This window comes from Apodemus sylvaticus, chromosome 15 (assembly GCF_947179515.1).
Source record: "Apodemus sylvaticus chromosome 15, mApoSyl1.1, whole genome shotgun sequence".
Taxonomy (NCBI): domain Eukaryota; kingdom Metazoa; phylum Chordata; class Mammalia; order Rodentia; family Muridae; genus Apodemus; species Apodemus sylvaticus.
In genome coordinates this window covers 53,756,258-53,768,819 of record NC_067486.1, presented here as the reverse complement: position 1 = coordinate 53,768,819, position 12,562 = coordinate 53,756,258, and the positions used below count along the sequence as shown (strand labels likewise).

The 12,562-nt window shown below is 43.2% G+C and overlaps 1 pseudogene; it reads right to left on the bottom strand.

Annotated features, from left to right (window-relative positions):
• Window positions 1-6,455: 6,455 nt before the first annotated feature.
• Window positions 6,456-6,626, bottom strand: LOC127666378 (uncharacterized; annotated as a pseudogene).
• Window positions 6,627-12,562: the final 5,936 nt, after the last annotated feature.

Sequence of the window (12,562 nt, the reverse complement as noted above, 5' to 3'; positions counted from 1 at the left end):
CCTAATTTCTTTCTCAGCCTGCTTATCCTTTGAGTATAGGAAGACCACTGATTTGCTGGAGTTGATTTTATAACCTGCCACTTTGCTGAAGTTGTTTATCAGCTGTAGGAGCTCTCTGGTGGAGTTTTTTGGGTCACTTAGGTAGACTATCATGTTGTCTGCAAATAATGATAGTTTGACTTCCTCCTTACCAATTTGTATCCCTTTGACCTCCTTATGTTGTCGAATTGCCCAAGCTAGTACCTCAAGTACAATATTGAAAAGATAAGGAGAAAGGGGGCAGCCTTGTCTGGTCCCTGATTTCAGTGGGATTGCTTCAAGTTTCTGTCCATTTAGTTTGATGCTGGCTACCGGTTTGCTGTATATTGCTTTTACTATGTTTAGGTATGGGCCTTGAATTCCTGTTCTCTCCAAGACTTTAAGCATGAAAGGATGCTGAATTTTGTCAAATGCTTTTTCAGCATCCAATGAAATGACCATGTGGTTCTTTTCTTTGAGTTTGTTTATGTAGTGGATTGTATTGATGGATTTCCGTATGTTGAACCAACCCTGCATTCCCGGGATAAAGCCTACTTGATCATGGTGGATGATCGTTTTGATGTGTTCTTGGATTCGGTTGGCAAGAATTTTATTGAGTATTTTTGCATCGATGTTCATAAGGGAAATTGGTCTGAAGTTCTCTTTCTTTGTTGGATCTTTGTGTGGCTTTGGTATCAGCGTAATTGTGGCTTCGTAGAAGGAATTGGGTAGTGTTCCATCTGTTTCTATTTTGTGGAATAGTTTGAAGAGTATTGGTGTTAACTCTTCTTTGAAGGTCTGGTAGAATTCTGCACTGAAACCATCTGGTCCTGTGCTTTTTTTGGTTGGAAGACTTTCTATGACTCCTTCTATTTCTTTAGGCTTTATGGGACTGTTTAGATGGTCTAGTTGGTCCTGATTTAATTTTGGTATTTGGTATCTGTCAAGGAAATTGTCCATTTCCTCCAGATTCTCCAGTTGTGTTGAGTACAGGCTCTTGTAGTAGGATCTGATGATTTTTTGGATTTCCTCAGTTTCCGTTGTTATATCTCCCTTTTCATTTCTAAGTTTGTTAATTTGGATACTTTCTCTGTGCCCTTTGGTCAGTCTGGCTAAGGGTTTATCTATCTTGTTGATTTTCTCAAAGAACCAGCTCCTGGTTTTGTTGATATTTTGTATGGTTCTCTTTGTTTCTACTTGATTAATTTCGGCCCTGAGTTTGATGATTTCCTGCCTTCTACTCCTCCTGGGTGAAATAGCTTCTTTTTGTTCTAGGGCTTTCAGGTGTGTCATTAAGCTGGTAATGTATGCTCTCTCCATTTTCTTTTTGGAGGCACTCAGGGCTATGAGTTTTCCTCTTAGCACTGCTTTCATTGTGTCCCATAGATTTGGGTATGTTGTGTTTTCATTTTCATTGTGTTCTAAAAAGTCTTTAATTTCTTTCTTTATTTCTTCCTTGACCAAGGTATCATTGAGTAGAGTATTGTTCAATTTCCACATGTATGTGGGTTTTCTATTGTTTCTGTTGCTATTGAAGACCACTTTTACTCCATAGTGATCAGATAGGAGGCATGGGATTAGTTCGATCTTCTTATATTTGTTGAGGTCTGTCTTGTGACCAGTTATATGGTCGATTTTGGAGAAGGTACCATGAAGTGCTGAAAAAAAGGTATATTCTTTTGTTTTAGGATAGAATGTTCTATATATATCAGTTAAATCTAATTGGTCCAAAGCTTCAATTAGTTTCATTGTGTCCTTGTTTAGTTTCTGTTTTCCTGATTGGTCCATTGAGGAAAGTGCAGTGTTGAAGTCACCCACAATTATTGTGTTAGGTGCAATGTGTGCTTTGAGTTTTAATAAAGTTTCTTTTATGAAAGAGGATGCCCTTGCATTTGGAGCATAGATGTTCAGGATTGAGAGTTCTTCTTGTTGTATTTTTCCTTTGACCAGCAAGAAGTGTCCCTCAGAGTCTCTTTTGATGACTTTGGGTTGAAAGTCAATTTTATCTGATATTAAAATGGGTACTCCAGCTTGTTTCCTGAGACCATGTGCTTGTAAATTTGTCTTCCAGCCTTTTACTCTAAGGTAGTGTTTGTCTTTGACCCTGAGGTGTGTTTCCTGTAAGCAGCAAAATGTAGGGTCCTGTTTACCTATCCAGTCAGTTAGTCTGTGTCTTTTTATTGGGGCATTAAATCCATTGATGTTAAGAGATATTAAGGAATAGTGATTGTTACTTCCTATCATTTTTGACGTTATTTTTTAAATTTGATTGCTTAACTTCTTTTGGGTTTGATGAAAGGTTACTATCTTGCTTTTTCCAGGGTGAAGTTTCCCTCCTTGTATTGGTGTTCTCCTCCTATTATCCTTTGTAGGGCTGGGTTTGTGGATAGATATTGGGTAAACTTGGTTTTGTCATGAAATATCTTAGTTTCTCCATCTATGGTAATTGAGAGTTTTGCTGGATATAGTAGTTTTGGTTGGCATTTGTGTTCTCTTAGAGTCTGCATGAGATCTGCCCAGGACCTTCTAGCCTTCATAGTCTCAGGTGAAAAGTCTGCTGTGATTCTGATAGGTCTTCCTTTATATGTTACTTGGCCTTTTTCTCTTACTGCCTTTAATATTCTTTCTTTGTTTAGAACATTTGGTGTTTTGATTATTATGTGACAGGAAGTATTTCTGTTCTGGTCCAGTCTGTTTGGAGTTCTGTAGGCTTCTTGTATATTCATGGGCATCTCTCTCTTTAGGTTAGGGAAGTTTTCTTCCATAATTTTATTGAAGATATTTGCTGGCCCTTTAAGTTGTAAATCTTCACTCTCATCTATGCCTATAATTCTTAGGTTTGGTCTTCTCATTGTGTCCTGGATTTCCTGGATATTTTGGGTTACAAGCTTTTTGCATTTTGCATTTTCTTTAACTGTTGAGTCCATGGTTTCTATGGAATCTTCAGCATCTGAGATTCTTCTATTTCTTGTAATCTGTTGTTGATATTTGCATCTCTGTCCCCCGATTTCTTCCCAAGGCTTTCTATCTCCAAAGTTGTCTCCTTTTGAGTTTTCTTAGTTGTTTCTACTTCTGATTTTAGATCCTGGATGGTTTTGCTTAGCTCCTTCACTTGCTTGTCTGTGCTTTCCTGTAATTCTTTAAGAGATTTTTGTGTTTTCTCTTTCATGACCTCAGCCTGTTGACCAAAGTTCTCCTGTATTTCTTTAAGAGATTTTTGTGTTTCGTCTTTCATGACCTCAGCCTGTTGACCAAAGTTCTCCTGTATTTCTTTAAGTGTTTTTTGCATTTCCTCCTTGTTGGCTTTTGTATTCTCCTGGATTTCTTTCAATGATTTTTGTGTTTCCCTTGCAAGGGCTTCTAACTTTTGATCCATTTTCTCCTGAATTTCTTTAAGTATGTCCTTCATGTGTTCCTGTACCAGCATCATGACCAGTGATTTTAAATCCAGATCTTGTTTTACTGGTGTGATGGGGTATCCAGGACATGCTGGTAGAGGAGAATTGGGTTCAGATGTTGCCATATTGCCTTGATTTCTGTTAGTGACGTTCCTGCATTTGCCTTTTGCCATCTAGCTCTCACTGGTGTTACTTGGTCTTGTCAGTGCTGGACTCACCAGTGCAAGCTGCCCCCTCCCCGTTGGCCTCTGGTGCACAGCTTACACCCTGCACTGCCTGTAGACAGGGTGCTGCTCTCCAGGCTGTTCAGATCCCGAAGCAGGCACCCGAAGGCTCCTGCTGGGGCCCGCAGGATCCACCGGAGCACACTGACTTCTCCCAGCTGGCCGCCCGGAAGTGCCCGCTAGCCTCTTGAGGGACCTGGAGATGTGGTGTGGCTGCCCAGGCTGATCTGAAGCGGAGAGAGTTGAACTGAGGGCTTCTGCCTGAGGCCTTGCCCCAGATTGTGTCTGTGGACCAGATCGAGCCTGTGTGCACCCCCAGGGAGCGCCGAAGGTGTATGCTGCTGTGACCTCCCCTGTGTTCTGCTCACTCCGCTGGGCAGCCGATTCCTCAACCGGGCTGGCGCACACAAGGTTAGCCTGGTCGCCCAGGCCCTGAGTCCAGGCAAAAGCCTCGGAGGCCAAGGTCCGAGCAAAGTTCCCCTAGGGCTATGACTGTTAATTGGGTCCGCCAGGTGACCTGGATGGCCGGCGTGCGCATCCGCGCTCCCCGAAAGCACCGGGAGAGTCTGCTGTGCTAACAACCTCCTGGGCGGGTTGACACACAGATGGCCCACCAAGCCGCCCAGTTCTTGGGGTCAGTCCTGTGCCTTTTGGGGCCTAGCCCCCCGTTTTGTTAGCCTCAGGCTATGCTTGTTAGCAGTCTCTGCCCTCCCGAGCACTCTGGGTCCTGTAGGCAAAATGGCGGCGCGTGTGCCGGCCAGGGCAAAAAATCCTCCTGGCTGGGTTGGCACCCCGATGGCCACCCGAACAGCCCAGGGCCTGGGTGCAGGCCAACGCCCGTCGGGCTCAGACCCCTGCGGTGTTGGCCTCGGATTATGTTTGTGTACCTCAGTCTGTCTGATCTCTGGAGTCCGAAATCAAGATGGAGGTGAGCCTCTCCTGACTGGCGGGAAGCCGAGTTCTGAAGTGGCTTCTGTGCAGCGAAAGGCTCCACAGAACCGCAGCTGCCTGCCGCCCGGCTGGTCAGCGAAGGTCAGTGGTCGTGGGCACAGGGCCCAACTAGACCCTGTGTCGCCTTGGTTCCACCGCTGATGGCCCTTCAGCTGGACCAGCCACTGCTGCCGCCGCCGAATCAAAATATGAATGTTTGTTTTCTAATAGAGCAAGGCAATTGATACTGTTTGTCGTGGTACCCAAAACGACTAAGAAGGGAGCACGAAGAGTACAAAAGTTTTCAAACTGTAAAAATCTGAATTCTGCTACTAATAGCTGTTTGATGTTAAGCAGCCTCTCTGAATTGTCAAAGTGGAGTTAGTAATACATCTATCCCACGGTAGGGTAGCAAGAACTTATTTAATTATGGTGCAGGAAGCTCTAGCTTTCATCTAGTCACACGGTCAGGAACTCATAGAGCAGCAGTCCTGATGCTGATGACATATCTCTTCTCTCAGTGTAGAGCAATGTCAAGAAACATCCGTTTAGGGACAGGTTTTAGGAAGAACAAAGTTAGAAAAGTAGGAATGTGTGGTTTTATGTGAAGGCTGTGCGAAGGTTTAGTGCACACCATCTTAGATGCATACGTTATAATGAGACACAAATGCTTTTATAATTAAACTAAGCAATTTTATGAGGTAGAAACAAAATCACCGCTCGGGGTTTATGTCCCTTTTCCTTAAGTGAAATAGAGAGCCGATTCAACAGCCTGAGTGGAAGGCTGGATGGGCGCTAAACGGAGGCTCAGGGGTGATAATGATAATTCCTTGCTAGCTTTCCAAATCGCTAACGGTAAGAAAACCAGTTAACGTTCTCAAACCTGAGAAGACCTTGTCTCTTCTTTGTAAAGAAATTCCTGAAATGTTCATGTCCCTGTGCTCTTCTTCTGCCGACTAACCTGTGCATTCACCCCCAGAGTCAGCTCTGCTGTGCTGTCCAGGAGAGGGGCAGAGCACACTTCCCTCTATACTGCGGGCAGCCTTCCCAACTGAAGGAGATGAGGAGGACACCAACTCTGTGCTCATGTCACCTCCCGGAAGACAAGTGGTGACGCCAGCTCTCCCACACTCATGCCCTCTGTTTGGCGCACCCACAACCCGGGCATCAGGGTCAGCTCCACTGTGCTATCTGAGTGAGGTACAGGGCCTGCTCTTCAGAGTGCAGCGTCAGTGAGGCCCCATCACTGCTCTTCACAGTGCCAGCCAGGTCTGTAGAGCCACTAGCATCCAAGAAGTCACCAGAGGCTGTCCTGGCCAGAGACGTCCCCATGTTCTCTAGTGGTAATATGAGCCACTGACATTAACATTAACCTCTGCCACTGTGTGGCCATTTCAGGCTGGGGCCTCACCAGGACTCCAAGTGGTGTGGCTGACTGCTCACAACCTCTCTCTTCTCTCCTCTCCAGTTTCATCTCTCTTCATAATGTTCAAACTGCTCCTCTTTGTCTCCCATCTAACTGCCACATCCTTGCACCCTGTGATGGCTCCCTCTTTAGGATGGCCACGCAGCTGCTGGGCCCCTTGGTGACATCTTCCATCTGTTCTGTGACAGTAGCATGGAGCCAAGTGGGTGTCTAAGGCCCCTGTGGCTGTGCAGTGCACCGAAGGGCAGGAAGGCGCCATGGCGGCCCGCAGGTCTCTGCCTTCCTCCTCCACTGCTGCACCACGTGGTGGTAGGCGGGACTCTGTGCGTCTGTGGCCCACCATTGCTGTGGGTTGGAGGACACACATTTGTACGCATCTTTCCTCTCCCACACTGTGTGGTATGGTGGAATACCGGTATCTGTCTGTCTTCCTCCTCCAGCCTGGACTTGATTTGATTTTTGTGTGTCCAAGGCATAAAAGAACTTTGGCCACCAAGTCAGGCTTAAAACGGCTTTGGCCAATCATGCCAGGCATCAAGCTAGAATGAACAAAGGACTGTCATCTGCTCTGCCTGATTGTTATAAGAACAACACCACCAATAAGGTATTTCTTTGCCCATTGCAGGGAGGGGGTATATTGTTTTAAATGTCAACTTGTGACAACTCAGAATCACCTACAAAGAGAGTCTTGATTAAGTAATACAATGGTCCACGTGTTTCCACCCATGCGATACTTTAGGACTAGAAGCAAGGCTGGCCTTCCTGTTCTGAGAGAGGTAGAGTTTTTTAGGTTTTTTTTGGGGGGGGAGAGGTGAGGGGGTTCCCAGAGGCCATTAGTGAGGGCCTAAGGTGTCACTTGCCTGAGGACATTCTATGAAGGCCTGTTCTGGAGTGTAATTATGTTTATCAGATCAACCTGTGTCATGTCTGTGGGAGACTGTCTTGATTGTTAATTGAATTAGGGAGCCCCGTTCCATGGTAGGCAGCACCATGCCTTTACTCAACTATATGGAAGAGAAAGGGAACTATGCAGGCCATCATTGTACATGCATTCGTTTATCTCTGCTCTTTACTGTGGATGTGCAGAGACTAGCTCTGCCTTGAGTCCTTCCTTGGTTTTCCTAAAATAATGAACAGTAGCTTGGAATTGTAACCTAAACAACTAAACAAACCCTCTACTCCCCTATGATGCTATTGATGGGCTGGCTTAGCACAGCAACACAAACTAAACTAGAACATAAAGTAGTATTAGGCTTCACTATGTGTATGTGTGTGAGTGTGTGTGAGTGTGTGTGTGTGTGTGTGTGTGTGTGTGTGATTTATTCTTATTATTCCCTCTGCACATTTCTTTCTGTTCCCATTTTGTTCCTAAAATATTTCTTCTCTTCTGTTTTCCGTGTCATATATATTCTGCTACCAACATCCTTAACCCCAACACACTTCTTACACAGGGATATTTGTTTTCCAGGTCTGACTTACTTACTTAACATGACTATCTTCAACCCCATCCATTTTCCTTCCTGATGGTGTTTTCCCTTGCTTTTGCATTCAGATTTTCTCCACTGGATAGAATCAGTGGCATTAGAGAAAATCATATTTTGATATGTAACCAAATTTTAATAATGTGCACAAAATTGCACAATCAGATGATTCTTTTGCAAGTCTTTGATTGTCCTCAGTAGCATGTTCTAGAGATTATTAAAATAATGGTTGCCAGTGAATGACCTTCCAGTGCCCTTGGACTCTCCATCACGTGGATGTGGGATGCCCTTGTGAATTGCTTTGACAAACACACTGTGGTGAAATAATGTGAGCACCTTCCAAATCCCAGTCTGAAGATGGGTGTGACTCCTGCTGTGACCACTGGAAGCACGTTTATCATCACAGAACAAATCTAGGTTTGCTCTCTTGGGAGGTGCGAGCCTTGTGGAAATGGGTATCAGCTGCCAGACATGTAAATTAGATGACATGGGACCACCCAGCCCAAAGCTGATCGATCAACTGTTTAGAACATGCAAATGAATCCCATCAACATCAATGAAACACAGGAATTTCATCAGTGAGTCCACCCCAAAGTTCCGACCTACAGGATTCCTAGCAAGTACATAGTTTTAAGAAATTGAAATCTAGGTTGTCTTCTTATCTGGTAATGATTAACTGCCTACTGGGTGAAAAGACCTTGACACAAATGCTTGACACAAAAAACATAAGCCCAGAAGGCATCCCATCAGGCCTTGCTACCTTAGTCACCATCTTTTTCTTTCTTCCCTCTTCATGTTTCTGCAAATTGTGACACTGTGAACAGCTCTATTTGAATTTCATTTTCTTTGCTTCTTCTCCCTAGAATTCCTCTACCTCCCAGCCTTCTCTTCATTCTCAGATACTGACTGGCTTATTCCCAACTTGACTTTCAGCACACGTGATCTCACCCCTCTATGCTTCTTGGCCTAAAACAACTTTGTAAGTTTGCCCACTCTGATTATTAGCTGAAGAAGGTTCACCTCTGTGCAGAGAACATAGCAATAATCCCCTATAGCTTTGGTCTCTATATATTACTGGCTTTCAGTAAGTGAGCTTTTCAGTTAGAAAATGCAATATGGACATTGACTCATTCTCAGCATTGTTGACAAACTGGAAATATCTGAAAGTCTCTTCAAGAGTCTCTGTTACCAAGAGATTCCTCCGCCCCACCTCCAAGTGTCAAATTTGTATACTAAATTCTAGCCACTGTATTTCTGTGCTTCAATGGGGAAAAAAATGGGAGTGTTCAATTCACTGCAAACTCAACGTCACCAGGTTAATAAAAGATTTGTGCATGCAATACTCACACTGTTTAAATACCTTTTGCAATCTTCACTTAGGCATCCAAGAATGCTTCTGCCACATCCAAATATGAATCCACATGTAGCTCTGGGCTTCAAAGAATGAAATAAAACAATAATTTCAATTTTATAAGTCCTTGGAGTAAAAACAACTGAGACATTGCCTTTTTCTCGCTGTTGTGTGTGCCGATCCCTGCAGGCCAATTAAGTTCTTTCAAAGCCCCAGCAAGGGCTGGGAGGTTAATTAAAATGTGTGATTTAGGAAAAAAAGAGGAAAAGCAAACTGAGGATAATATATAGTGCACATATTCCACCAGCTGCCTTGGAACCAACATTTAATTAACCAGCGGCAGGCCCTTGCTTTTTCCAGTTTCCATGCAACACAGTGGATGCCCCACACAAAGACCTTGGCACTGGGTAGTCACAAACCAGGAGCTAGAATGGCTTTCTGTCCTCACTCCTATGCTCGTCCCTATAGACCTATAGACAGGGCCCACCCCTCTTTGGGGTATCTTTATTTCCAATCTATCCTAAGATTTCCAACAATAAGCAATAGAACCTTCTCTATTGGTTGTTCACTCAAGAAAAAGTGTCCTCATGTCTCCAAGTCTCCTCCGGTCACACACAGCTTCTTGTCTATCTCTACTTTCCACAGTGACAACTACTTGTTGAACTAGTAGTGAAATCTTAATATGTTAATATTTTCTGGAAATATTTGCCTTTAATGGGGGAGAGGGAATTCATGCAATGGGAAAATCCACAGAAGAAAACTCTGGTAGCTAGCCTCAGAGGTACACCACTACCATTGATCTGATGCGGTATTTATGCTTTTGTAAAATCATTTCCTGGTTTGGGTGGGGTTGGTTCGTCCTTGTGGTCAATAACCTATGACAGAAAGGAGGGTGTATCATGACATTTGTTTTGTTTTAACATTCCATCTGGCTTGTGCTGTAGAGAAAGCTACCGGGTGAGGAGCCACCTCACACGTAGAGAAGTATCTACAGAGAGGAACTGTGGTATCCTGTGAGTGACCTTGGAACTGGGTGCTAACCTAGAATTATTTAATCATTCCCATGTCCCCAAACCACAGAAATGACAAGATAAGTACTTTTCTGTTTCAAACCACTAAGTTTGGGGTAATTTAGTATGCCATAATAGATAATCCAGAAAATCTGAGTCTTTCTTATGTGACCAGTCCATAATGACCCACAGAGGTGCCTTCCTGAGTCACTTTTTTTTCTGGATTATTATAGACATAGAAGAGGAGAGCCAACATGTAGAGGAACTATGTGGAAGTGATCCTGGGCGGTCTTATCTGGAGGAGGAAACAGTGGCTATTAAGGAGCCTGGGTGTTTTCTTGTCAGACTAGACTTTGAAGCCATCTGTCTGCCATTCTTTCTTTGTTATTCAAGCCTTGGCTTGAACTTCTAGGCTTTAGACATGGTTCCTTCAGTGATGTTACCTTCAGTCCGGCTCCCCTTGCATCGTCTCTGTCAGAGTATGGATCTGAAGATCCTGTCAGTCCTCCGAAGAGCTTAATTAATGAAATCCTGTTCTTGAACTTGGAGAAGCCAGCAATAGTCTTTGGTGTTTGTGACTGAGAAACTGGAAACGTGTGGTTTGGTACCAGATGCCTCTGGGTTCCAATGCAGCCTCTGTTGCTTGTTGCGAGTGTTAATGGGGGAAGTTCTCCATGTTGTCTACCTCACTAGCATACTAAGTCTGTAAAGTGAGGCAATTTATATGTATTTCTAAATCCATTCCTGGCATCCAGAAAATGTTCAGCAAACACTACTGTCTTTTTTCCTGCTCTTCCATCGAAGGGTTTCAAAATGACTCTAGCAGCCCTGACTTAGAAAGAACCAATGATTTATTGTGTGATTAAAGAGGGAGAAGAATTACAGTGTAAGTCTTCTGAATGAGAAATCCCCTCCCCCAAAGAGATGAAGCAATTCACATTCGACTTGATAGTACTCAAAATATACAAGATTAAAATAAATTAGTGTAGCCAATCAAAGAATTACGAATTGTTGGATCATGTGTTTGTAGCAAAGGAGTGTGTACGGATGGAAGTGTACATCAGATATCATTCCTTAGGACTTGTCCCACTTTTCTTTTCCTTCCTAGGTTTCTCACTGGCCTGGAACGTTCCAAGTAGAGTAGGCTATCAGAGCCTGTGGAACCTTTTCACTGCTAAGATTACAAGTGCTGTCCCACCATCTCTGACTTTCTTCTTAAGCTAGATTCTTGGGACCAAACTCCAGTCCTAACCAGGCCTGCAAGGGGAGCACTTTTAACAACTGAGCTATTTCCTCAGTCAGAAGTAGTGAGTTTGTAACTATCCCTTAAATGATATGAACTGCCTCTATGAAAAAGACTTAGAAATGAAAGGCAAGTTAGAGGTCATCCAAACCAAGCACACACACATAGTAAATCTCACCCTGATTGTCTTCAAAGATAAAATGAACTAAAACATCTGTGTCCAAACCCAGCTCTGCCTTGTAATTACTAGTATAACTCTGAGCAAAAATCTGGCTGAGCCTTAGTCTCCTTATCTATAAAATAGAGATAATCACAACATCTAGCTTATAGTGTTATAAGAATTAAATATGAATGCTAATATTTATATTAAGGGTTCATACCACAGCCTGGAGCTGACTGGATATAAGTGGTCACTTATTTTCAAATCTGCTCTAGACTCTTGCTTAAAACTCCAGGAAGGAAATTTAATGTCCTTAACAATACAAGACTTCCATGTTTTCAGATGTTTTCAGCTTTGTGCTCTGGGGAGGAATAAAGCAAAGCAACTATGTGCCTATTCTGATATTCTGATACTCTGGGCAACTGGAGCCTCTCTGTGCACTCTTTTTATTGGCAGTATTATTAGAGCCTCCTTTGCAGGACTGTCTTTTCCTAACTGCTCCTGGTTTGTCAGTGGTTTGTCTTAAGAGGATCAGACACAGTGATCCAGATGCAATGGAGCAACACAGAACTAGGATTTCCACCAGAAAATAAAACTTTGTGTCATGAGTAACAGAGCTTCCCATGTGTTAGGTTTTAGAAATGTGTGAGTGTGTGGTATGTGTGTGTGCATGAGTTTGTATGTGTATGTTTGAGCGTGTGTGCGTGTACGTATGTGTACATATGTGTATGTGTGTGAGGGTCTATATATTAGAATATCAAGCCTATTTAATGCTGACTATAGGCCTTTTTATAATGGACTTTATTTAGTTACTAGTTTGTTGCCTTCTGTAAGTTATTCCTACTAATCACACTTCCAATTCTATTTTCTCCACTTTTTAAAATGGCTTATTCATTTTTATTTTATGTATATGGGAATGGAAGTATTTCTGTTCCATGTTCATGCAGTGGCCATGGAAACCAGAAGAGGGCACCGGATCCCTAGGAACTGGAGCTACAGATGGTCATTAGCTACCATGTGGGTGCTGAACCATGAACCTTGGTCCTCTGGGAAAGGAGCTAGTGCCCTTTACTGATGAACTCTCTTCCAGTGCCCTGTGCTCTCCACTTCTTTGTCAACTACCAATCACATAAGAAATTCCAAGGCATATGGAAAGTAGCATTTTGTTAAATTGTCTAGACAGGGGCATAGCTGTCTCAGTATGCTGAAGAGAATATGGATGTTGGTTATCTCTTGGAACCCTACTTATCTATGAATGAATATAAGTCTTTACTGATCTGCAGTACAAGCATTTATGATATATATGTATGTTATGTGCATA